This window comes from Lampetra fluviatilis, chromosome 31 (genome assembly GCF_964198595.1).
Source record: "Lampetra fluviatilis chromosome 31, kcLamFluv1.1, whole genome shotgun sequence".
NCBI lineage: Eukaryota > Metazoa > Chordata > Hyperoartia > Petromyzontiformes > Petromyzontidae > Lampetra > Lampetra fluviatilis.
In genome coordinates this window covers 11,362,892-11,387,267 of record NC_136305.1, presented here as the reverse complement: position 1 = coordinate 11,387,267, position 24,376 = coordinate 11,362,892, and the positions used below count along the sequence as shown (strand labels likewise).

Below are 24,376 nucleotides of genomic sequence, written 5' to 3'. Positions count from 1 at the left end.
CCACGACCCATTTTCAATGCCCTGGCTGAGGGAAGGAGGTTCTCACCCAAGATTTGACGGTATATGGCCCCGTCCATCGTCCCTTTGATGTGGTGAAGTTGTCCTGTCCCCTTAGCAGAAAAACACTCCCAAAGCATAATGTTTCCACCTCCATGTTTGACGGTTGGGATTGTGTTCTTGGGGTCATAGGCAGCATTCCTCCTCCTCCAAACACGGCGAGTTGAGTTGATGCCAAAGAGCTCCATTTTGGTCTCATCTGACCAGAACACTTTCACCCAGTTGTCCTCTGAATCATTCAGATGTTCATTGGCAAACTTGAGACGGGACATGTATATGTGCTTTCTTGAGCAGGATTTCAAACCTTCACGGCGTAGTGTGTTACCAACTGTTTTCTTGGTGACTATGGTCTTAGCTGCCTTGAGATCATTGACAAGATCCCCCCGTGTAGTTCTGGGCTGATTCCTCACCGTTCTCATGATCATTGCAACTCCCCGAGGTGAGATCTTGCATGGAGCCCCAGGCCGAGGGAGATTGACAGTTCTTTGTATTTCTTCCATTTGCGAATAATCGCACCAACTATTGTCATCTTCTCACCAAGCTGCTTGGCGATTGTCTTGTAGCCCATTGTAGCCTTGTGGAGGTCTACAATCTTGTCCCTGACATCCTTGGAGAGCTCTTTGGTCTTGGCCATGGTGGAGAGTTTGGAATCTGATTGATTGATTGCTTCTGTGAACAGGTGTCTTTTATACAGGTAACAAGCTGAGATTAGGAGCACTCCCTTTAAGAGTGTGCTCCTAATCTCAGCTCGTTACCTGTATAAAAGACACCTGGGAGCCAGAAATCTTTCTGATTGAGAGGGGGTCAAATACTTATTTCTCTCATTAAAATGCAAATAAATGTATAACATTTTTGACATGCGTTTTTCTGTCTCTCACTGTTCAAATAAACCTACCATTAAAATTATAGACTGATCATTTCTTTGTCAGTGGGCAAACGTACAAAATCAGCAGGGGATCAAATACTTTTTTCCCTCACTGTAGGTGTGGTGGTGAAACCTCGTCGCGTGTCAGTAGTGGCATTAAACCTCATCACTTATCGGTGTGGTGGTGAAACCTGGTCAGGTATCTGTGTGGGGTTTAAACCTCCTCGCATATTAGTGTGTTGGTGAAATCTTCTCACGTATCAGTGCAACGGTAAAACCTTGTCACAAATCAGTACGGTGGTGACACCTAGTTGCTTATCTGTGGGACAGTGAAACCTCCTCACGTATCAGTGCGATGGTGAAACCTCGTTGCTATTCAATGGTCTGGTGAAACTGCGTCGTGTATCAGTGGGGTGCTGAAACCTCATCACGTATCAATGTGGTGGTCAAACCTCATCATGTATCAATGCGATGGTGAAACCTCGCATATCCGTGGGGCAGTGAAACCTCGTCAAGTATCAATGTGGTGGTCAAACCTTGTCGTGTATCAGTGTGATGGTGAAACGTTGTTGTGTGTCACAGCAGCGGTGAAACCGCGTCGTGTATCAGTGTGGTGGTGAAACGTTGTTGTGTGTCACAGCAGCGGTGAAACCGCGTCGTGTATCAGTGTGGTGGTGAAACGTTGTTGTGTGTCACAGCAGCGGTGAAACCGCGTCGTGTATCAGTGTGGTGGTGAAACGTAGTTGCGTATCATTGGGGCAGTGAAACCTTGTCTAAGATCAGTGGGGCGGTGAGACATCGTTGTGTATCAGTGGGGCGGTGAGACATCGTTGTGTATCAGTGGGGCGGTGAAACGTCGTCACGTATCAGTGTGGTAGTCAAACCTCGTGCATATCAGTGCAATGGTGAAACCGCGTCACGCATCAGTGGGGCAGTGAAACGTCAAGTATCAATGTGATGGTGAAACGTTGTCTGTCACAGAAGCGGTTAAACTGCATCTTGTATCAGTGTGGCAGTGAAACCTCCTCACATATCAGTATGGTGGTGAAACCTCGTCGCTTATCAATGGTCCGGTGAAACCGCGTCGTGTATCAGTGTGGTGGGGAAACGTCGTCACGTTTCAATGTGGTGGTCAAATCTCGTAAAAAATATCAATGTTGTGGTGAAACCTCGTCGCATATCAGTGGGGCGGTGAAACCTCGTGAGTGTATCAGTGCGACGGTGAAACGTTGTTGTGTGTCAATGCAGCGGCTAAACTGCATCGCGTATCAATGTGGCGGTGAAACCTCATCGTGTGTCAGTGCGGCAATGAATCTTTGTCATGTGCCTGTGCATTTGTGAATTCTCGTCGCGTATCAGTGTGGTGGTCAAACCTCGTCGCGAATCAGTGGGGCGGTGAAACATCGTTGTGTATCAGTGGGGCACTGAAACGTCGACAAGTATCAATGTGGTGGTCAAACCTTGTCGTGTATCAGTGTGATAGTGAAACGTTGTTGTGTGTCACAGCCGCGGTGAAACCTCGTCGCTTATCAGTATGGTGGTGACACCTCGTCGCTTATCAATGGGGCAGCGTAACCTTGTTGTGTATCTGTGCGGTGGTGAATCTTTGTCACGTGTCTGTGCGGTGGTGAAACCGTATCGTGTATTAGTGCGGCAATTATTTTTTGTCATGTGTCTGTGCATTGGTGAAACCTCGTCACATATCAGTGCGGTGGTGAAACCTCGTCACGTGTCAGTAGCGCCATTAAACCTCATCACGAATCAGTGTGGTGGTGAAACCTGGTCAGGCATCTGTGTGGGGTTAAAACCTCCTCGCATATTAGTGTGTTGGTGAAAGCTCCTCGCGTATCAGTGCAATGGTAAAACTTTGTCACAAATCAGTATGGTGGTGAAACCTCGTGGCTTATAAGTGGGGCGGTGAAACCGCGTCGTGTATCGGTGGGGTGCTGAAACCTCGTGACGTATAAGTGTGGTGGGGAAACGTCGTCAAGTATCAGTGTGGTGGTCAAACCTCATCGTGTATCAGTGCGGCAATGAATCTTTGTTGTGTGGATGCGCCGATGCCGGAACAGCGTGTAGGTAATTACAAGCCCATGGGCTGCACAAAAATCTAGCAGCCTCCTGCCATTGTTATTGAGCTGATCTGGCCCATGCCTTACAATCACTTTACACCAGGTGCCAGCATCATGACCAACTCGGGAATTGAAGTCACCCAACAAGATGACTCTATCCCGAGGGGCCACTTTAGCCAGCACCTGTGACAGGAGGTCATTAAAGGCATCTGACTCATCGGCCTTGCCTGTATCCCTCCACGGATGTTCGTCTTCGGTGGGGGCAGAAGCAACCACGACCACCACTCCTCGCCTCTAGTTTATGGGAAGGCGAGCCCACAGTAACCTGGGGCTTATAGCTTCCCACACCTCCCGCCACGCTCCCACGCCCTGTTGTTTGGCAGTCTCCTGCCCGAGAAGATAACTGTCCACCCTTCATGGTGGCAGGAGCCAGAGCTGGTCCACCGCACCTCCTGAATACCACAGAGATCCAGGTGGTACTGGTCCAGCTTCCGACAGAGGAGTGGCAGCCTCTCCTCCACAGTGAGCGTTCGAACATTCCACGTGGTTTTTTGCTGTTTCTGGAGGAGCCCCGAGGGTAACGATTCAGTCTCCTGGCTACGCCAAATGGGGTTTGGTCAGGAGACGTCATAGACGCCTGTCCCCCTGGGCCTCCGGCACAAGCTTATTAATTAAAAAAAATTATTCGTGGTTTGGGTGGTAATTAATTGAGGGTGGAGGGGTTACCAGCCCCTCGCACCCGTCCAGAGCCCCAATTTAGCCGCTGTGGTGGTTACAAACGCCGTGAGGGGAAAGGCCAATTTAAATTGGCCCTCCCCCCACGGCACTGCCCACCACAGCATTACCATCCAGCACCACGAGGAGATAGGGGGTTGTTTTTGCCAGACGGGCTTACACACATACATACATCCACTCACACACACACACCGACTTACAAACACACATCGACTCACACACACGAACCTACAAATACACAAAGAAATGGACTTACAAAATCACATGGACCCACACACACATTGACTAACACACACATCGACCTGTACACACACACACATCGACCTGCACACACACACGGACGTACACACATAAGCATCGACCTACACACACGGACGTACACACACACACATCGACCTACACACACGGACGTACACACACACATCGATGCACACACAAACACATCGACTGACATACATATTTCGACTCACGCACACACACATTTCGACTCACGCACACACGCACATTTCGACTCACGCACACACGCACATTTCGGCTCACGCACACACGCACATTTCGACTCACGCACACACACACATAGACTTATATACACACACACGGACGGACGTATCACTATGGGTTTGAATAGGGTCCTGGATATACACCCACCACTGGAGTGGAATAATGGCAGGCGAATAGTATAGATGACGAGTCGATGGTCAGTGGACAGATTTGCTCCACGGTAGGTCCTGGTATTAAGGACATTGACCCACATCCGCTGTTCTGTCACAATGTAGTCCAGCATATGTTCGTACTTGGACCCGACATGCATCCATGATGTTGTGTGAATGCGCCGATGCTGGAACAATGTGTTGGTAATTACAATACCACAGAGATCCAGGCGGTACCGGTCCAGCTCCCAACAGAGGAGTGGTAGGTAGCTTCTCCTCCGCAGTGAGCGTTCGAACATTTCACGTGGCCACCCGCAGTGGATTTTTGCTTTTAAATTTCGATTTAAAGCTTTCGTGACTGCAGGGATTCATCTTCTTGGTTCTTTCGGTAAAGTCACGTAGAAGGGAAGTAATAAAATAATAAAAATAAAACATAATAAAACAATTCTCACGACGTTTCGGCTACAACGCAAGCAGCCGTCTTCAGGTGAAGAATGAGACACTGCCAAGCTAGGAGCTTATATATAAGCTGAGTTGGAGGTGGAAGAAGAAGAGAGCCTTAACAAAAGAATGTGCATATCAAGAGGAATTTAGCATATTCATGGGAAATGCGTAGGCGGTGGGCGGGGGGGTTTCAAAGTCATATTATGCCCATGCATTATGCAGGATCAGCAGCACCAAAGGGAGGGGGGGGGTAGCATTAACAAAGGGAGGGCATGTTAATAGTATGTAGAAGCAATTAAACATGTGAATGGGAAAACGGTGGCAGGAGATCCGCAGCGGAGCAAATAATGCATTCCCTGTGGAGAACACAAGATACACAGTTAATGCCAGTGAGTGGACTGCGGTCTGAAAGTCACCATAAACGTGAACAACAATCAGTTAAGATCCGAAGTGGTTTATTACGTCCTTCCAATGATTGCTGAGCCAGAATCCATCTTCTCGGTTGAAATTGTCTCTGTGTTTGTATATGTGGATCGCCTCATGAACGAATCTCTCATGGTAGCCAGATGGCTTGCAGATAACCTCTGTCTTGGAGAAGTCAATGTCATGTGAACCCACTGAATTGTAACAGTGATCTGCCACGGCTGAGGTGTTTGTCCTACCGTGTTTCAGGTCAGCTTTATGTTCACGGATGCGGTCCGAGACATGTCGTTTGGTTTCTCCAATGTAACTGCTACCACAGAGGCAACTTAGTTTGTAGACGCCAGGGTACTGTATGTCTGGAACCACGTCTTTTACAGACGGAACCAGATCACGGATTTTATGTACTGTGTTGAATCGTACCTGAATCTTGTGTTTAATCAGGATTTTGGAGATCTTTTTTGTGACCCCAGCAATGTAGGGTAAGGTGATGGTTTTGAAAGGCTCCTCAGCAGGATCCTTCTTGACGGTTGGAGTGATGGCCTTGCGGATTGTGTAGTCGGAGTAACCATTAGCCTTAAGAGCTTGGCGTACGTGTTTGAGTTCACTGGCAATGTGTTCCTGGTCGGAGATGCATTGGGCTCTATGGTATAGAGTCTTGATGAGGGAGTTCTTCTGGGATGGATGGTGGTGGGAATCCGGTTTTAGGTAGGCATCCGTATGGGTGGCTTTCCTGTAGACAGAATGGCTCATTGAACCATCAGGTCTCCTTTTAATTAGGACATCCAAAAAGGGTAGCTTGCCATCTTTTTCGACTTCCATGGTGAATCTGATGGCTGGGTGTATGGAATTGATGTGGTCGAGAAATTTGTCTAGAGCAGGCCGGCCATGTGGCCAGATGACAAAAGTGTCATCTACGTACCTCTTCCATAAGGTCGGGTGTAGAGTGGCAGTCTGGATGGCGTCAGTCTCAAATTTCTCCATGAAAATGTTGGCTACAACCGGAGATAGGGGGGAGCCCATTGGGGTGCCCTCAGTTTGCTTGTAGAAGGTTCCATTCCAGGTGAAGTATGTATTGGTTAAGCAGTGTCTCACCAGGGGGGGTACCCCAGCATTCAGTCCTTGATGAACCAAGTCTTCAATGATTGCGATGGTGTCAGGCACAGGAACCTTGGTGAACAAGGAAACCACATCAAAACTGACAAGCAGGTCGTCTGGGGACAGGGAAATCCCCTTGATTGTCGATACAAGGTCAGTAGAGTTTTGTACCGCAGAGGTGATTTTCCAGTGAAAGGCCGTAGGATTTCAGACAAAAAACGAGCCAGTTTGTAAGTGGGGGAGTTGATAGTAGAGACAATGGGACGAAGAGGTGTATCTTCTTTATGTATCTTTGGCAAGCCGTACAATCTTGGTGGCCTGGCTGCAGAAGGTTTCAACGAGAACTGTTTGGTCTGATCAATTAATGCGGTTGAAGCAGAAATGATTTTGTTGGTTGATGTGGTTTCCTTGTTCACCAAGGTTCCTGTGCCTGACACCATCGCAATCATTGAAGACTTGGTTCATCAAGGACTGAATGCTGGGGTACCCCCCCTAGTGAGACACTGCTTAACCAATACATACTTCATCTGGAATGGAACCTTCTACAAGCAAACTGAGGGCACCCCAATGGGCTCCCCCCTATCTCCGGTTTTAGCCAACATTTTCATGGAGAAATTTGAGACTGACGCCATCCAGACTACCACTCTACACCCGACCTTATGGAAGAGGTACGTAGATGACACTTTTGTCATCTGGCCACATGGCCGGCCTGCTCTAGACAAATTTCTCGACCACATCAATTCCATACACCCAGCCATCAGATTCACCATGGAAGTCGAAAAAGATGGCAAGCTACCCTTTTTGGATGTCCTAATTAAAAGGAGACCTGATGGTTCAATGAGCCATTCTGTCTACAGGAAAGCCACCCATACGGATGCCTACCTAAAACCGGATTCCCACCACCATCCATCCCAGAAGAACTCCCTCATCAAGACTCTTTACCATAGAGCCCAATGCATCTCCGACCAGGAACACATTGCCAGTGAACTCAAACACGTACGCCAAGCTCTTAAGGCTAATGGTTACTCCGACTACACAATCCGCAAGGCCATCACTCCAACCGTCAAGAAGGATCCTGCTGAGGAGCCTTTCAAAACCATCATCTTACCCTACATTGCTGGGGTCACAAAAAAGATCTCCAAAATCCTGATTAAACACAAGATTCAGGTACGATTCAACACAGTACATAAAATCCGTGATCTGGTTCCGTCTGTAAAAGACGTGGTTCCAGACATACAGTACCCTGGCGTCTACAAACTAAGTTGCCTCTGTGGTAGCAGTTACATTGGAGAAACCAAACGACATGTCTCGGACCGCATCCGTGAACATAAAGCTGACCTGAAACACGGTAGGACAAACACCTCAGCCGTGGCAGATCACTGTTACAATTCAGTGGGTTCACATGACATTGACTTCTCCAAGACAGAGGTTATCTGCAAGCCATCTGGCTACCATGAGAGATTCGTTCATGAGGCGATCCACATATACAAACACAGAGACAATTTCAACCGAGAAGATGGATTCTGGCTCAGCAATCATTGGAAGGACGTAATAAACCACTTCGGATCTTAACTGATTGTTGTTCACGTTTATGGTGACTTTCAGACCGCAGTCCACTCACTGGCATTAACTGTGTATCTTGTGTTCTCCACAGGGAATGCATTATTTGCTCTGCTGCGGATCTCCTGCCACCGTTTTCCCATTCACATGTTTAATTGCTTCTACATACTATTAACATACCCCCCCCCTCCCTTTGGTGCTGCTGATCCTGCATAATGCATGGGCATAATATGACTTTGAAACCCCCCCGCCCACCTCCTACGCATTTCCCATGAATATGCTAAATTCCTCTTGATATGCACATTCTTTTGTTAAGGCTCTCTTCTTCTTCCACCTCCAACTCAGCTTATATATAAGCTCCTAGCTTGGCAGTGTCTCATTCTTCACCTGAAGACGGCTGCTTGCGTTGTAGCCGAAACGTCGTGAGAATTGTTTTATTATGTTTTATTTTTATTATTTTATTACTTCCCTTCTACGTGACTTTACCGAAAGAACCAAGAAGATGGATTTTTGCTGTTTCTGTAGGAACCCCGAGGGTAATAATTCAATCTCCTGTCTCTGCCAAATGGGGGTTGGCCAGGAGACGTCATGGAGGCCTGTCCGCCTGGTGGCCTCTGGCACAAGCTTAATTCGTTTTTTTATTCCATGGTTTAGTGGTACTTGGATTGAAGGTGGAGGGGTTACCAGCTCCTGGCGCCCGTCCAGAACCCCCTTTGGCCGCTGTGGTAGCTACAGACGCCATTAGAGGAATAGCGACACATACACAGACACCTGTACATCCACCCACACAGGCACCTGTACACCCACTCATATAGACACATGTACAACAACAACAACCGCCATTCGCTACTAAGTGGCGGTGACATCACCACGACGCTTGTGCTAGGCCACGTGCACCTTGAGGCCACGTGAAGTGTCGAACGCCCGCTGGCAGGAGACCCAGGTGCCACGGGTCGACTGACTGAGATGACTGAGAGGAATGGCTGATGCACCACCTGTGCCCCCTACTGTGCCAACTTGCTGTGCTTTAGCCACCCGGCGCTCCACTCGTTGTTGTGAGCGTCGTTCCTCCGCCCTCCGTTGTTGTTGGAGGGCGACTGCCTCCAATTGCCCAGCAGCGTCCTTCACGAGCCTCCTCCACAGAGGCCGATCTTGACACCGCTGGTACCAGTCATCGGCAAGTCCACTCAGCTCCACGTCCTCCTGTACCACATCACTCCATCTCTTCTCTAGGCCGTGCCACGCCCGTTTAGCTCCCTCGATCCGGACAAAAGCTGTTTATGCCTGCGGTGGCTGGGCCATGCGGGCTACATGACCCATCCAACGCAGCCTTGCCTGCCGGAGGAGCTCACCGATGGAACTTTGTCCAGATCTTTCTAGGATTTGTGAGCTCCTCACACAATCCAGCCTGGTTAAACCCAGGATGGATCGTAGGCAGGGCAGCCTAAATGTTTCTAACCGGCGAAGATGCTCCATTAGGGGGGTCCACGTTTCGCAAGAATAGAGAAGGGAGGGAATGACCTTGTACATGTGCACCCACCCATACACAACAACAACAACAACAACAACCGCCATTCGCCACTAAGTGGCGGTGACGTCACCACGACGCTTGTGCCAGGCCATGTGCACCCTGAGGCCACGTGAAGTGTCGAACGCCCGCTGGCAGGAGGTCACGGGGCAGACCCAGGTGCCACGGGTCGACTGACCGAGATGACCGAGATGACTGGCTGATGCACCACCTGTGCCCCCTACTGTGCCAACTTGCTGTGCTTTAGCCACCCGGCGCTCCGCTCGTTGTTGTGAGCGTCGCTCCTCCGCCCTCCGTTGTTGTCGGAGGGCGACTGCCTCCAACTGCCCAGTAGCGTCCTTCACGAGCCTCCTCCACTGAGGCCGATCTTGACACCGCTGGTACCAGTCATCGGCAAGTCCACTCAGCTCCACGTCCTCCTGTACCACATCACTCCATCTCTTCTCTAGCCCGTGCCGCGCCCGTTTAGCCCCCTCGATCCGGCCAAACAAAAGCTGTTTAGGCATGCGGTGGCTGGGCATGTGGGCTACATGACCCAGCCAACGCAGCCTTGCCTGCCGGAGGAGCTCACTGATGGGACTTTGCCCAGATCTTTCAAGGACTTGTGAGCTCCTCACACAATCCAGCCTGGTTAAACCCAGGATGGATCGTAGGCAGGCCAGCCTAAATGTTTCCAACCGGCGAAGATGCTCCACTAGGGGGGTCCACGTTTCGCAAGCGTAGAGAAGGGAGGGAATGACCGTGGCCGAGAAGACCTGAAGCTTCGTGCGGAGCGACAGACCAGGTAGCTTCCACACAGCGTTACGCAACCGATGAAAAGATATTGCCGCTCGACTGATTCGGAGTGAGACCTCTGCTGATAAACTGGAGCCGGTCATGAGCACACTGCCCAGGTATGGGAAACTCTCTACTCTCTCCACAACTGCCCCATCACCGATTGGGAGTTGTGGGGGCGGAGTGCCCGATGGTACAAAATACCCAGGCAGGTGCTTAGTTTTGGTGGGGCTGATGGTAAGGCCCCACCTCTTAGTGGCACACTCCACCCATACACAGACACCTGTCCACCCACACACGGACAACTATACACCCACCTACACACAGACAACTGTATACCCACCCACACAGACAACTGTACACACACAGAGACCTGTATACCCACCAACCCACACACAGACACCAAAACATCCACCCACCCACCCACAGAGACACGTGGCAAGACGAACCAGGGCGGCATTCCAGACAACATCTGTCGCCTCGTCTCTTCCCCACCCCGACCCCCCGTGCAAGCAAAACCGGTTACACTGGAGGGGAGGGGGGAGAAGGAGCGAGCGCGTAGGTGAGCGAACAGCCCTCTTGTGCTGGCTACGTGAGTATCTGTGTATCTCTGTGGGTATCTATTAGTCTGTGGGTCTCGATGTATCTCTGTGGGTCTATGTGTCTATATGAGTCTCTATGTATCTCTCTGGGGCTATGTGTATCTACGTGTATCTATGTGTCTCTGAGTCTATATGCGTCTCTGGGGGACTGTATCTCTGTGGGTCTCTGAGTCTCTGTGGGTCAATGAATATCTGTGGGTCTATGTATCTCTATGAGTCTCTATGTGTCTCTGTGTGTCTGTTTCTCTATGCGTCTCTATGGATCTCTGTGGGTCTATGAGTATCTGTGCATCTAGGTCTATGTATATCTATGAGTCTCTATGTGTCGTTGTGGGTCTACGTGTCTCTATAGGTCTCTATGGGTCTCTGTGGGTCTATACGAGTCTCTGTGGGTCTGAGTCTCTTTGGGTCTATGAGTCTCTATACGTATCTGTGGCTCTGTATCTCTGTGGGTATATGTCTGAGTCTACGTATCTCTGTGGGTCTCTATGAGTCTCTGTTTCTCTATAAGTCTCTATGTGCCTCTGTACGGTCTCTGAATCTGTTGGCCTATGCGTGTCCATGCGTCTCTGTGGGTCTGTGTGTCTGCGTCTCTGTGGGTGTATGTGTCTCTGAGTCTCTATTAGTCTCGTTGAGTCTCTATGTATCTCTGTGGGTCTATGAGTATCTGTGAGTCTCTATGTATCTATGTGTCCCTGTGAGTCTCTGTATCTCTGTTGGTCTTTGTCTCTAACGTGTCTCTAATGTGTCTCTGTGGGTTTATATGTCTCTCTGAATCTCTATCTCTGTGTCTCTAGGATTATTTATGGGTCTATGTGGGTATATGTGTCTCTATTCGTCTATATGCGTCTCTGTGAATCTCTACGTATCTATGTGGCTCTCTGTGCAGCTCTATGTCTCTCTGTGTATCTCTACGGATCTCCATGGGATATATATGTCTCTGTGGGTCTCTTGGCATCTCTTTACGATTCTCTATGCATCTCTACGTTTAGAGTTATTTGGATATTGCTAAAAACATCCACATGACGATGATGATATCAGCCACGTGGTTGAGCAGATGTCATTTGCTTCTGAACAGAAGAGCGGCTACACAGGAGCTCAGTGGGGCCTCGTGACACCTGGTCAAATACAAACTCGTTTAGTTTTAGTGCGCGTCTCGTGGTGTCTCTATGCGTTACTATGCATATCTGTGTGCATCTGTGGATATGTATATGGTTATCTGTGGGTCTGTATGCATCTCTATGCATCTCTATGTGTATCTCTATGGGTATCTGTTTATCTATGGGTCTCTGTATCTCTGTGGGTTTCTATGTATACCTATGTGTCTCTGGATATATCTGGTTCTCTGTGGGTATGTATGCGTCTCTATGGGTTTCTGTGTATCTCTATGGGTATCTATGTTTCTTTAAGGTTATCTCTGTATATCTGGATCTCTATGGATCTCTGTGCGTACATAGTATTCGACTGCTATGGATGCCCAAGTGATGACCATGATAATGACGAAATCGGCCACTTGTTTGAGCTGCTATCATTTGCAATGGGACCTTGCGTCTGGTTACAACGAATTGAAAACAAATGTAGCTTGGCCCCTTTGCAATGTCGTAAGACAAAAGGGCGCTGCTGACTCTCATTCACAACCCAAGGCGATATCGGTTCCACATTCTGAGCTGGCTAGAGAGACACTCCCTTGGAGACAGCCCTGGGGTGGGTGGGCGGTATAATTGACCATACTTCACCAGACTAGGGGCAAGTGTACGTTTAGTGGTGATGGTAAGGATTCTGTTTAAATCTCCCCTCTCGTCTCACCTCACTCTCCCTCCACTCACTCTCCTGCCTCTCCTCTCTCATCTCACTCCACTCCCCCTCTACAAACTCTCCTGTCTCTTTCTTCTCATCTCACTCCCCTCCCCTCACTCTCCTGCCTCTCTCCTCTCATCTCACTCCACTCCCCCTCCACAAACTCTCCTGTCTCTCCCTTCTCATCTCACTCCCCTCCCCTCACTCTCCTGCCTCTCTCCTCTCATCTCACTCCACTCCCCCTCCACAAACTCTCCTGTCTCTTTCTTCTCATCTCACTCCCCTCCCCTCACTCTCCTGCCTCTCTCCTCTCATCTCACTCCACTCCCCCTCCACAAACTCTCCTGTCTCTTTCTTCTCATCTCACTCCCCTCCCCTCACTCTCCTGCCTCTCTCCTCTCATCTCACTCCACTCCCCCTCCACAAACTCTCCTGTCTCTTTCTTCTCATCTCACTCCCCTCCCCTCACTCTCCTGCCTATCTCCTCTCATCTTACTCCACTCCCCTCCTGGCACTCTCCTGCCTTTCCGCTCTCCTCTCACTCCCCTCTCCTGCACACTCTCCTGCCTCTTTCCCTCACCCCACTCTCCTCCACTCACTCTCCTACTTCTACCATCTAATCTCACTCCATTTCCTTCCACACCCTCTCCTACAAACTCCAAATATACAGCCTCGCCTGTATGCCAGGCGAAGCATTTAACATATCCTTGCCACCATGATGATGACGAGATAGTGACGTAGTCTCCAAATATATAGCAGCCAGGCATCGTCAGGGTCTGGAATCGAACCCACGACCTCCTGTATACCAGGCGAGGTAGTTAACATCTGGCCACCGTGTTTTTGTTCAGAGTATTTGGCTGCTGCTATGAATGTCCACGTGACGATGACGATGCTGATATCAAGCACGTGGTTGAGCTGCTATCGTTTGTGATGGCCGGGGGTCGCTTCTGACAAAGAGCAACACAGCAGCTCAGCGGGGCCTTATCTGGTAACATAGAATAGTGTAGTCTGCGTATCTGTGTGTCTCTGTGGGTCTCTGTGTATCTCTATAGGGTCTATGTGTGTCTCGATGGGTCTCTATGGGTCTTTATGGATCTCTATGCGTTGAGAGTTTTGCTGCTGCTATTAATGTCCACGTGACGACGATGATTTCAGAAACTTGGTTGCTCTGCCATCATTTGTGATGATCAGGGGTCGCTTCCGACTAAGAGCTCCACACTCAGTGGGGCCTTACACCTGGTAACGTAAACATAGTTTAGTCGATGGGTCTCTATGTATCTCTATAGGTCGCTATGCATCTCTGTGCATATAGAGTATTTGGCTGCTATGGATGTCCACACGGTTATGATGATGACATTGGCCACTTTCTTGAGCTGTTGATGGCCAGGGGTCGCCTCTGAACAGAAAAGCTACTACACAACAGCTAGAGTGAACCTTACACCTGGCCAAAAATGAACATAGTTTAAGGTTGTATAATGTATGGTCTGTCTTTGCCTGTTTGCGTGCGTGTGTGCATGTGTGTAAGTATCTCTCATATCTCTCTCTCTCTCTCTCTGCGTCTACCTCTTTCACTCTTTTGGAAGCGTTTTTGGCATTCTCCGGTCGCCAAAGCCACTCGCCCCCGCCCGGGAACCTCCCCAAATGGATCTGAGCCACATCAGGGCCACGCTCGGGCTTAGGTCGGCGCCTGGCCAGGTGCCATCGAGGCACCCGTCTGGGGGCTCCGATCGATTCGGGGAGGTCGGCCCTCGGATGAGGGACGTTCATGGAAATGAAGAGCAAGGCTGTGAGGAGGAGGAGGGTGAGTTATCATTTAAAGCATGAGATGTTGGATTTCTCGCGACCAATATCACTACTACGACCACTATCACTACCCCTATACGCTATGACTATCATTAGCACTACCCCTATCACTACCACTACTACTATCAATACTACCACAACTGCCACTACCTTTATCACTATCACTGTCACCCCTATCACTACTACTACCCCTATAAAAATGATTATCATTAGCACTACCCCTGTCACTATCACTACCCCTGCCACAACCCCTATTACTATCACAACCGCTATTAGTATTGTAATGTGTTATACGGACGCACACACTGGAGTTGGAGGCAACACGTGTATTTAACGACCCAACAGGGCTAACTACATAAACGTACACTGGTTCTAAATCTAGGTGATAACTAAACGGTTAACTTGACCACAACGGGGTAACTACATAACCGGGTCGGTCAGTAACACACTACCTGACCCACGATGCCGAGCGTAACACCGAAGACCGAGGATCGAGGATCAAAGAGACAGATCCTACTAGAAGGCTCTGGCCCATTTCACGTGTCCCTCGAGCCCCCTTTCGGGCCCCCTTGTGACCCTGACCCGGTCACGTGCCCAGGTCACGTGCCCCGGTCACGTGCCCTCTCCGGTTCACACAGAGTATCACGTCCTCACTTGCTCTCTCTCCGACCCTCACCGGAACTATGCCCCCCCCTAGGGCCCGATTCCATGCCATATCCACTCTGGTGCCAGAGAGAGACTCAAGACGGGCATTTCCACTAATGTGACAGTAGCTGGCGCTAAACACCATAGTGACTCCATATAAGTCACTACACTATCACTACCCCAATCACTATCACTGCCACAATCACTATCACTACCCCTATCACAACCCCTGTCACTAACCCTATCACTACTACTGTCAGTACCCCTATCACTACCCCTATCACTACCCCATCACTATCCCAGTGTAGTGTAGTGTATAGTGTACATGTATAGTATGATGCATAGTTGTGTATAGTGTAGTGTATAGTGGTGTATTGTAGTGTAGTGTATAGTGGTGTATTGTAGTGTAGTGTTTTGTGGTGTATTGTAGTGTAGTGTGGTGTATAGTCGTTTATAGTGTACTGTATAGTGCAGTGTAGTGTATAATAGTGTAGTGCATAGTAGTACAGGGTATAGTGGTGTAGTGTATAGTGTAGTGTATAGTAGTGAGTGTAGTGTATAGTGCGATGTATTATGCAGTGCAGTTTACTAGTTTAGTGTACAGTGTAGTGCATAGTAGTGTGCATAGTGTAGAGTATAGTGTACATGTATAGTGTCGTGTATCATAGTCTTTAGTGTATAGAAATGTATAGTATAGTGCATAGTGTAAAGCGTAGTGTACAGTGTAGTATATAGTGTAGTGTGGAGTGTCGTGTATAGTCACTAGGGCGCGCAGCACTGATTACTGGCAGAGAGGGGATCTGTGGGTGTAGCAGTCCGGTCTGCCAGCAGGGCACGTAATAGGCCAGGGAAATGGATGTAGGGCAAAGGTGACGGGGGGGGGGACGTGGGGTTAAGCCGGGAGGTTCCAGAAGTGGGCGTAGCCGAGGGCGGAGCCAGGCCACGCTGGGGGATAAAAGGGAGGCCCCGACTCAGGATCGGGGCTGTCATCTGGAATGGAACCGGTCACCTCCTCAGCGTTGTTGGTCAGGCAGTGTGCTGGCTGTCCTGACCATAGTAGAGTTATCCCCTGTACCTGTGATGGCTAGAATAAACTAGAGTGCCTCCTACTATTAGTGTCTCTGAAGTAATTCACTACACATGTGTAGCACTGTAAATGGGCTATGTACACTTACCTGCAGGGGCAGACATGGTCCAGCGGAGGCAGTCGCTATATTTCCAGCCCCAAAGCAGGAGGGGGCTGCGGGGTGTTCTAGGATCCCCGAACCCCCCCCCCCCCCGGAACTCTCTGGAAGGTAGGCGGAGCCAGGGCTGACACACCGGGGAGGTGGATAAAAGCCGGACCTCTGGAAGGATCCGGGGCCAGTCCAATTCAGAAGCTAGAAGACCAGCTAGCTAGTTCCCTGGGACCCCTAGCCCTGCTGCCCTTGTAAGGGCTGGGACTCTGTGGGCCAGTGGTGAGACCCTGGGAACCCCCGGCCCGATGTCCTTTTAAGGTCCGGGTCCGAGTGGACCAGTGGTCAGGATCCGCACCTTGGCTGGGTCGGGTCAGTGCAGCCTCCCCTAGGGCACCCGTAGCAGGAGGACTGAGAGCCCGTAGCCCCGTGACAGGGCACACCAGTCTGGAGGCCATACCTCCCCGGCGGTAGTCAGAAAGGGCCGTTGCCCTGTGTAAGACTGGCTGTACTGCAGTGGTTATTGGAAAAAAGTGTTGCCTCCGAAGATTCGTCTCCGCCTTCCATAAAACCCACTACACATGTATAATAGTATAGTTATAGTAGTGTATTATGTAGTATATAGTGTAGTGTATAGTGTAGTGTATAGTAGTGTATAGTTGAATATATATTGTAGTATCTAGTGTATAGTATAGCGGTGTAGTGTAGCGTAGTGTTTAGTGTATAGTGTAGTGTATACTAGTGTATAGGCTATTGTAGTGTATAGTGTATTGTATAGTAGTGTAATGTATAGTGTCGTGTAGATGTGTAGTGTTTAATAGTGTAGTGAATACTGTAGTGTATAGTGTATTGTCCTGTAGTGTATAGTAGTGTAGTGTATAGTATATAGTAGTGTATAGTGTAGTACGTATGTATGTTGGATTCCTTTAGAACCGTACGTAGCCAACCATCGAAGGATGACCAGAGTCTCGCAGGACAACTGCCAGAGAGAGAGTCTTGATTAATACAATGTTTCTGGTCATTTGTTTCATTGGTAGACGATGCTCAGGGCGGAGGTGAAGGAGACCCCGGAATCGCCACGCTTTTGCCGAGTGGTGCGTGCAGGCGCGAGCGTGGCACGTGGCTGCCTCCGGACAGGCTCCGGCACGTGGCCGAGGTGAGGGGGTCAATCCACATCAAGCCACGGCACCTCAGGAGAACGCTAAACGCCTCCATTCTTGGACCCTGACGATGCCTGGCTGCTGCTGTATATTGGGAGTCTGCGTCTGTCTCTGATCATCATCACGGTAGCTAGGAGATGGTAACTACCTCGCCTGGTACAGAGGTGGTCGTGGGTTTTATCCCTACCCTGATGCCTGCTGCTGTATATTTGGAGTCTGCATCTCTCTCTCATCATCATCACGGTGGCTAGGAGATGTTAACGACCTCGCCTGATATGCAGGCGGTCGTGGGTTCGATACAGACCCTGACAATGCAGTCTGCTGTATATTCACACCACTATATACTACGCGACTATACTCTACTATACACTACCATCAGTATACACTACTATATTCCAAACACTACTGTACATATACACTACACTTCTATACGCGTCACTACTATACATGACACATGACTAAACACTACACTATTATACACTACCCTATAGACTAAACTACCCTATAGACTAAACTACTATACACTACTCTATACATTACACTACTATACACACTATACACTACATGATTATACTATGACTGCCTCCAACTGCCTAGTAGCGTTCTTCACGAGCCTCCTCCACAGAGGCTGATCTTGACACCGCTGGTACCAATCATCGGCAAGTCCACTCAACTCCACATCCTCCTGTACCACATCACTCCATCTCTTCTCTAGCCCATGCCGTGCCCATTTTTCCAACTCGATCCGGCCAAACAAAAGCTGTTTAGGCATGCGGTGGCTGGCCATGCGGGTTACATGATACAGCCAACGCAGCCTTGCCTGCCGGAGGAGTTCACCGATGGGACTTTGTCCAGATCTTTCAAGGATTTGTGAGCTCCTCACACAATCCAGCATGGTTAAACCCAGGATGGATCGTAGGCGGGCCAGCCTAAATGTTTTTAACCGGCTAAGATGTTCCATTAGGCGGGTCCACGTTTCGCAAGCATAGGGAAGGGAGGGAATGACCATGGCCGAGAAGACCTGAAGCTTCGTGTGGAGCGAGAGACCAGGTAGCTTCCACACAGCGTTACACAACCGATGAAAAGATCATGCCGCTCGACTGATTCGGAGTGAGACCTCTGCTGTTAAACCAGAGCCGGTCATGATCACACTGCCAAAGTATGGGAAACTTTCCACTCTCTCCACAACTGCCCTATCAGCAATTGGGAGTTGTGGGGGTGGAAAGTCCGATGGTACAAAACACCCAGGCAGGTGCTTAGTTTTGGTGGGGCTGATGGTAAGGCCCCACCTCTTGGTGGCAAGCTCCAGGTTCAACAGCAACGCCTCCAACTCCTCATCTGAGCGAGCAGCAATTACCAGATCATCGGCATACATGACATGGTTGAGCAATAGGGAGCCATCCCTCGACCGCACCCGGGGATCAATCAGCCTGCCATTGTATCTGTACCATATGGAAATTCATCCGGTACACCTTTTGAAGGCTTCACGAACTACGTGGTCAAAATATATGTTAAATAATGTGGGAGCCAGAGGACATCCCTATCGCACCCCAAGGTGTACAGGGAATGGCTCTGATTCCCAGCCATGAAGGTCCTTAATGACCTTAATGATCGTGTCAGGGACTCCAAAAGTATAAAGAATAACCCAGAGCCCAGGCCTACTGATGGTATCATAGGCCTTGGCCAGGTCAATAAAGCAGAGATGTAGGTCTTGTTGGAATTCCCTATACCTCTGCTGTAACAGACAGACAGAAAATATGGCATCTGTGCAGGACCGCCCTTTCCTGAAACCGCACTGGGGCTCTGCAAGCCTCTCCTCAGCGTGCCTAGCAAGGCGATGTTGAATAATCCTTGCCAGGACTTTACCCGGCACACTGAGGAGCGAGATGCCCCTGTAGTTACAGTCTGTGAGGTCCCCCTTCTTAAAGAGGGGGACCATCAGGGTATCCTTCCAATCCTGCGGAACCCGTCCAGTGGTCCAGACTGGTGTTATGATGTCATGTAGGGCAGTCTGTGCACAAACGCCACCCTCCCTCAGCATTTCGCTTTGGAGATCATCTCTGCCCGGTGCCTTTCCTGGTCTCAAACTCTGGATCGCCCTTAATACTGCCTCCACAGATGGCATCTCAGCCAGCCACTCACAGAGGGTGACTTCTTCTTCCAATATGAGGCACCGCAGCCTCAGCAGGGTTATCCCCACTTTGTGCCATGATGTTTTCCTGGGTGAGGGATTTCCCCTCCCCCAGGACCTCACAGAAATGCTCAGCAAATCTGCAAACCTGTTCCTGGGGTTTGGAGATTGTATCACTGTTCTTTCCCCTAATGATGGTAATAGGTGTGGCGCTGCAGGTTACTTTTTTGATGGAGTTAGAGCGATTTGTGATCGCGGGTCACTGAGGCAGACTCCATCTCCTCAGCAACCTGCGACCACCACCCATCCTTGCAGCGCCTCACAGCTCTCCGAACCTCCGAGCGAAAGCTGCGGTAAGCCTCCTCATTCTCCGACGTGGGATGCTGTAGCCGATGAGAGTGGGCCTGTCGCTTTTTCTCAGCCAGCTTGAACACCTCCTCGGTCAGCCAGGGTATCTGGGGAGGTCTGGACCGTGTACCCAAAGCAGCCATTGCAACTGCATGAGCCACAGTCCTAAACCTCGCCCATTTCCCCTCGACATCAGGAGTGGGGGGACGATGCCAACCCCAGCCGCAAGCCATACACTATACACGACACTAGTGTACACTACACTATACACTTCTACTATACACTGCTATAAACACTAAACACTACATTCCAATGCAATATTATACAATACTCGTTTTATTACACTATACACTACACTACTCTTCACCTTGCTATACATTTCATTATACAATACACTATGCACGATAAACGACACTATACACTACACAACTATAGAATACACAACTATACACGACTATGCACTACACTAGACACTACAATATAGTACTACTAGCTGTACTACCTGGCTTTGCCCGGGACTTGGATTCACCACGCCCGGCCGCCTTTGTCTCCCCAGTGGCGATGTTCACACACCACACGAGTTACTCGTTTGAGGCTGAATCGACCTAGTGGAGGCCCAGGAGCGGTTAAAATAATTGTCACCGGTAGTGGCCGTGAGCGGGAATCGAACTCGGGTCGCCGGGTTCGTAGCGCAGCAGAGCGCTAACCACTACACTACCGCTCCCCACACAAAGATAAAGATCCCCCGTATAGCCTTAACAGACTGTACGGGCAAGTGCTGTTAGCGAGCACCTATGAAGGCCGGAACGGTACACGAGAGGGTGGGTGGACAGCATCACGCTCGACCGCCTTTGTCTCCCCAGTGCCGATGTTCACACCACACTACTTACTCGTTTGAGGCTGAGTCGACCTAGGGGAGGCCCAGGACCGGTTGAAATAATCGTCACCGGTGGTGGCTGTGAGCGGGAATCGAACTCGGGTCGCCGGGTTTGTAGCGCAGCGCGCTAACCACTATACTACAATGCGTTACGCTTCCACATGCGCGGGTCACGTGACAGATTTGACGTCACAGCTCACTTGCAAAAAATACATGCATTATTGAGCCCCCCCCCCCCCCCCAAAAAGTGTATTTTTATAATTTTTGCATGGTGTACAGTCTGGAAAGTACCCACATGGCAAATTTCCAGTTTGTTGCGTGTCGGGGAGTACGCTAAACATTTTGAACAGACACACATTCACAACTTTGCGTTTTATATATATGGAGATACACTACACACTCCACTATAGACTACACTATGCACAACACCAACCACTACGCACTACACTACGCACTACACTATACACTACACTACGCACTACACTACGCACTACACTCAGTGCTACACTATGCACTACACTACGCACTACACTCAGTGTTCACTGCCGATGGCCCCCGCAGATGGTGAAGGAGGTCCCTGGCGTCACTCTGGCTTGCCCTCCCGCCATCGCCAGCCACGTCAAGAGCCTGGCCAGCGCCTACAGCCCAGGCACAGAAGGTGAATGCATTCACTTCTCCATCCTCCTCCGCACTGGGGGAGACAAAGGCGGCCGGGCGGGCGTGGTGATGCCCACCCCCCTCTGTGTGCCACAGTGCCGGTAGCCTTCATAGGCGCTGCCGCTTGTTCATAGCCACTTACACCAACACTCTGTGAAAGGCTACACGGGGGATCTTTGTCTTTGTGTCTTCATAGGCTGCTACTGGCTCCTAACATCACTTGCCCCAGCAGGTTGTTACAGGCGACGAAGGGGGAGCTTTGTATTTGTGTGTCGAGCAGTGGTGCAGTGGTTAGCACTACACTGCACAACGAACCCGGCATACCGAGTTCGATTCCCGCTCACAGCCACCAACACCAGTGACAATTATCTGAATCGGTCCTGGGCCTGCCCCTAGGTCGACTCAGCCTCAAAAGAGTACCTGGTGTAGAGGTGGTGTAGTAAACATCGCTAGCACTGGGGAGGTGAAGGCAGGCGGGCACGATGCTGGCCACCCACATACTACACTATACACTACACAGGACTATGTACTACACTATTCACGACACTACTATACATCACTATACACGACACTACGCCATTATAGATTACTATGTACCAAACTATACACTACACACCACTATACACTACACACTACACGATACACACTACTATACTACACTTTACACGACACTACTATACACTATGCTACTATACACTACACCAGGGGTCGGCAACCAAAATAACAAGAAGAGCCATTTCTTTCCAATTCGGTACAAAATTCAGTATTTCAAGAGCCGCAATGCATCTATGTACATACTGTACATACGTATATATCGTCAAGAAGCAGCCCGTAAAGAGCCGCATGCGGCTCCGGAGCCGTAGGTTGCCGACCCCTGCACTACACCTATGCTGCACACTACATACTACACGACACACTGTGATACACACTACACTATACACGACGTCACACACTCCACTGCTATACCCTATACACTACATTACGGTACCTACTACACACTACACTCGCCAGTATACACTACACTACCTACTTCACTATACACAACGCACTACACTATGCAACTCTACACTGCACCACTATCTGCCGATTCATTCCCCTCCCGTTGTCTCCGTGTGCAGCGGACTGCCCATCGATGATGAACGCCAGCCATGCCTTCTCCTCATCATCATCACCGTCATCATCATCGTCTTCATCACCCTTCTGCTCCTCCTCCACTCCATCGACGACGCGGGGACACCTCTGGCCGCGGGGCTGGAGCCGCCTGCCCGACTGACGAGTTCGAGAGAGTTGAGAGTGCGAGGGAGAGTGAGTGCGAGAGAGAGAGAGAGAGTATGTGTGAGAGAGACTTTATGAGAGAGTGAGACTTGACTTTTTAAACCAATTTTATTGCTGCCAGCAGCAACAGCTCTGGAGCCACTTTGGATACGGGGGGTCACCAACATCGAGTACAGCAACGTCGCCATTGCAAAACCGGGGCACGTGCGCCACACCGGCACGAGCAATGCAAGCACCGCTTCGTCACGCACATCGCCCGCTTAAAGTCGACCGGTCAAAACGTGAAATTCAGTGCACCGTTTGCGTTGGTGCAGAGGTCCTGACCGGCCCCCCAACGTTCAAGGAACATGGCGTGGTGCGTCCCCGGCATAGGAGTGGTACGAGGCGTGCGCCAGCTGGAGCCGCGCCTTGAGCAGGCCCCTCAACATCGCCACCGCTGAGCAGCCATCGTCCGTGTCGCCTTGCAGCTTCTTTTTCCGGGTTTTGTAAACTGCCATCTTAGCTTGGGCGCAGACAAAATTTACAAGATCGTGGCGCTTATTTGCCAGGTAAGGCACCCCGTATATGAACAAGCTCTTGTAAAAAGGCACCCCCAGTTTATTGAAGATGGATCCCAAGAGCCGGAACATTGGGTTCAGCCGTGGACACCCCAAGTACTGGTGGGCCAGATTCTCCTTCGCACCGCAGAACACACGCAGATCTGACGACCCCGGGGTGATTTTGCTGAGCCACACGGCCGAGGGCAGCGTCCAGTGCGCCAACCTCCACTGGAGGTCACCGCAGCGTTTCGCTACGGGGGGCTTGTACAGGTGCTTCCACTGGGGGGTGGCCTCGATCAGGGGAGAGAAAAAGTCTCTCCATTTCGTGTCCGGGAGGTTCGCCAGGTCTCGACAATGCAGCGCCTTGACGCAGCACGCGTACAGCGCTGTCTTTGGGGCACTCTTGAGGGCCACGTCTCTGCAGTCTGCAAGTTTGAGCAGTTTCCCTGAGTCACAGCGCCTGGGAAGCTGGGTGCAGGAGATGCGCAACTCCGGGAAGGAGGAAGGTCGTGCGCCGCCACTGTCTCCAGCTTCAGCCGCAGCTCCCGCATTTCTGCGAGTGCCTCCTGCAACAGCTTCTCGCCGGCGAGCATAGAGCGGAGCCCTGCAGTGCCACTGATCTCTGCCATGGTCTTCCACTTGGCGTGATGGTTGTGGCTCTTCACGAGGTCGCTGACTGTCCGCACCCCTGCCGAGGTGAAATGGAGGGCCAGCATTCTCTCCTCCCTTATTCCTTTGAAGAGGCTATTACAGAACAGGGGATCGTTCATGAAATGTTTGAGGGCACAGTGCGGGCTCGCCCTGCTCCATTCAAGGCTCCGCCATGCGTCGAAGAGGCTTTGATAATAACCCGACAGCCTCGTGTAGTTGACTAGGGCCAGGTCCAACAGGAAGATCTCCCTCCCGTACCCCAGGCACCCCCCCACGTCCCTCAGCAGGCTGAGGGCCGGCGACGTCCAGGGCAGCTCCTCCTGTTCATACAGCAGACACCTCACGGCCTGAAGCCTGAAGCTCATCACCTTGGCGGAGACATCCACCAGGCCCTGGCCGCCATCGCCCACCGGCAGGCGGAGGACCCCTGGCCTCAACCAGTGCTTGCCGTGCCACACAAAGTGGGTGAGTGACCAGTTTGTCCTCGTGAGTAGCCAGTCCGGGGGCTGGAGG

The 24,376-nt window shown here is 50.4% G+C and overlaps 1 pseudogene; it reads left to right on the top strand.

The window, feature by feature from the left end:
* The window catches only part of LOC144943396 (indian hedgehog protein-like), a 120,354-nt pseudogene that overhangs the window by 14,080 nt on the left and 81,898 nt on the right, over window positions 1-24,376 (top strand).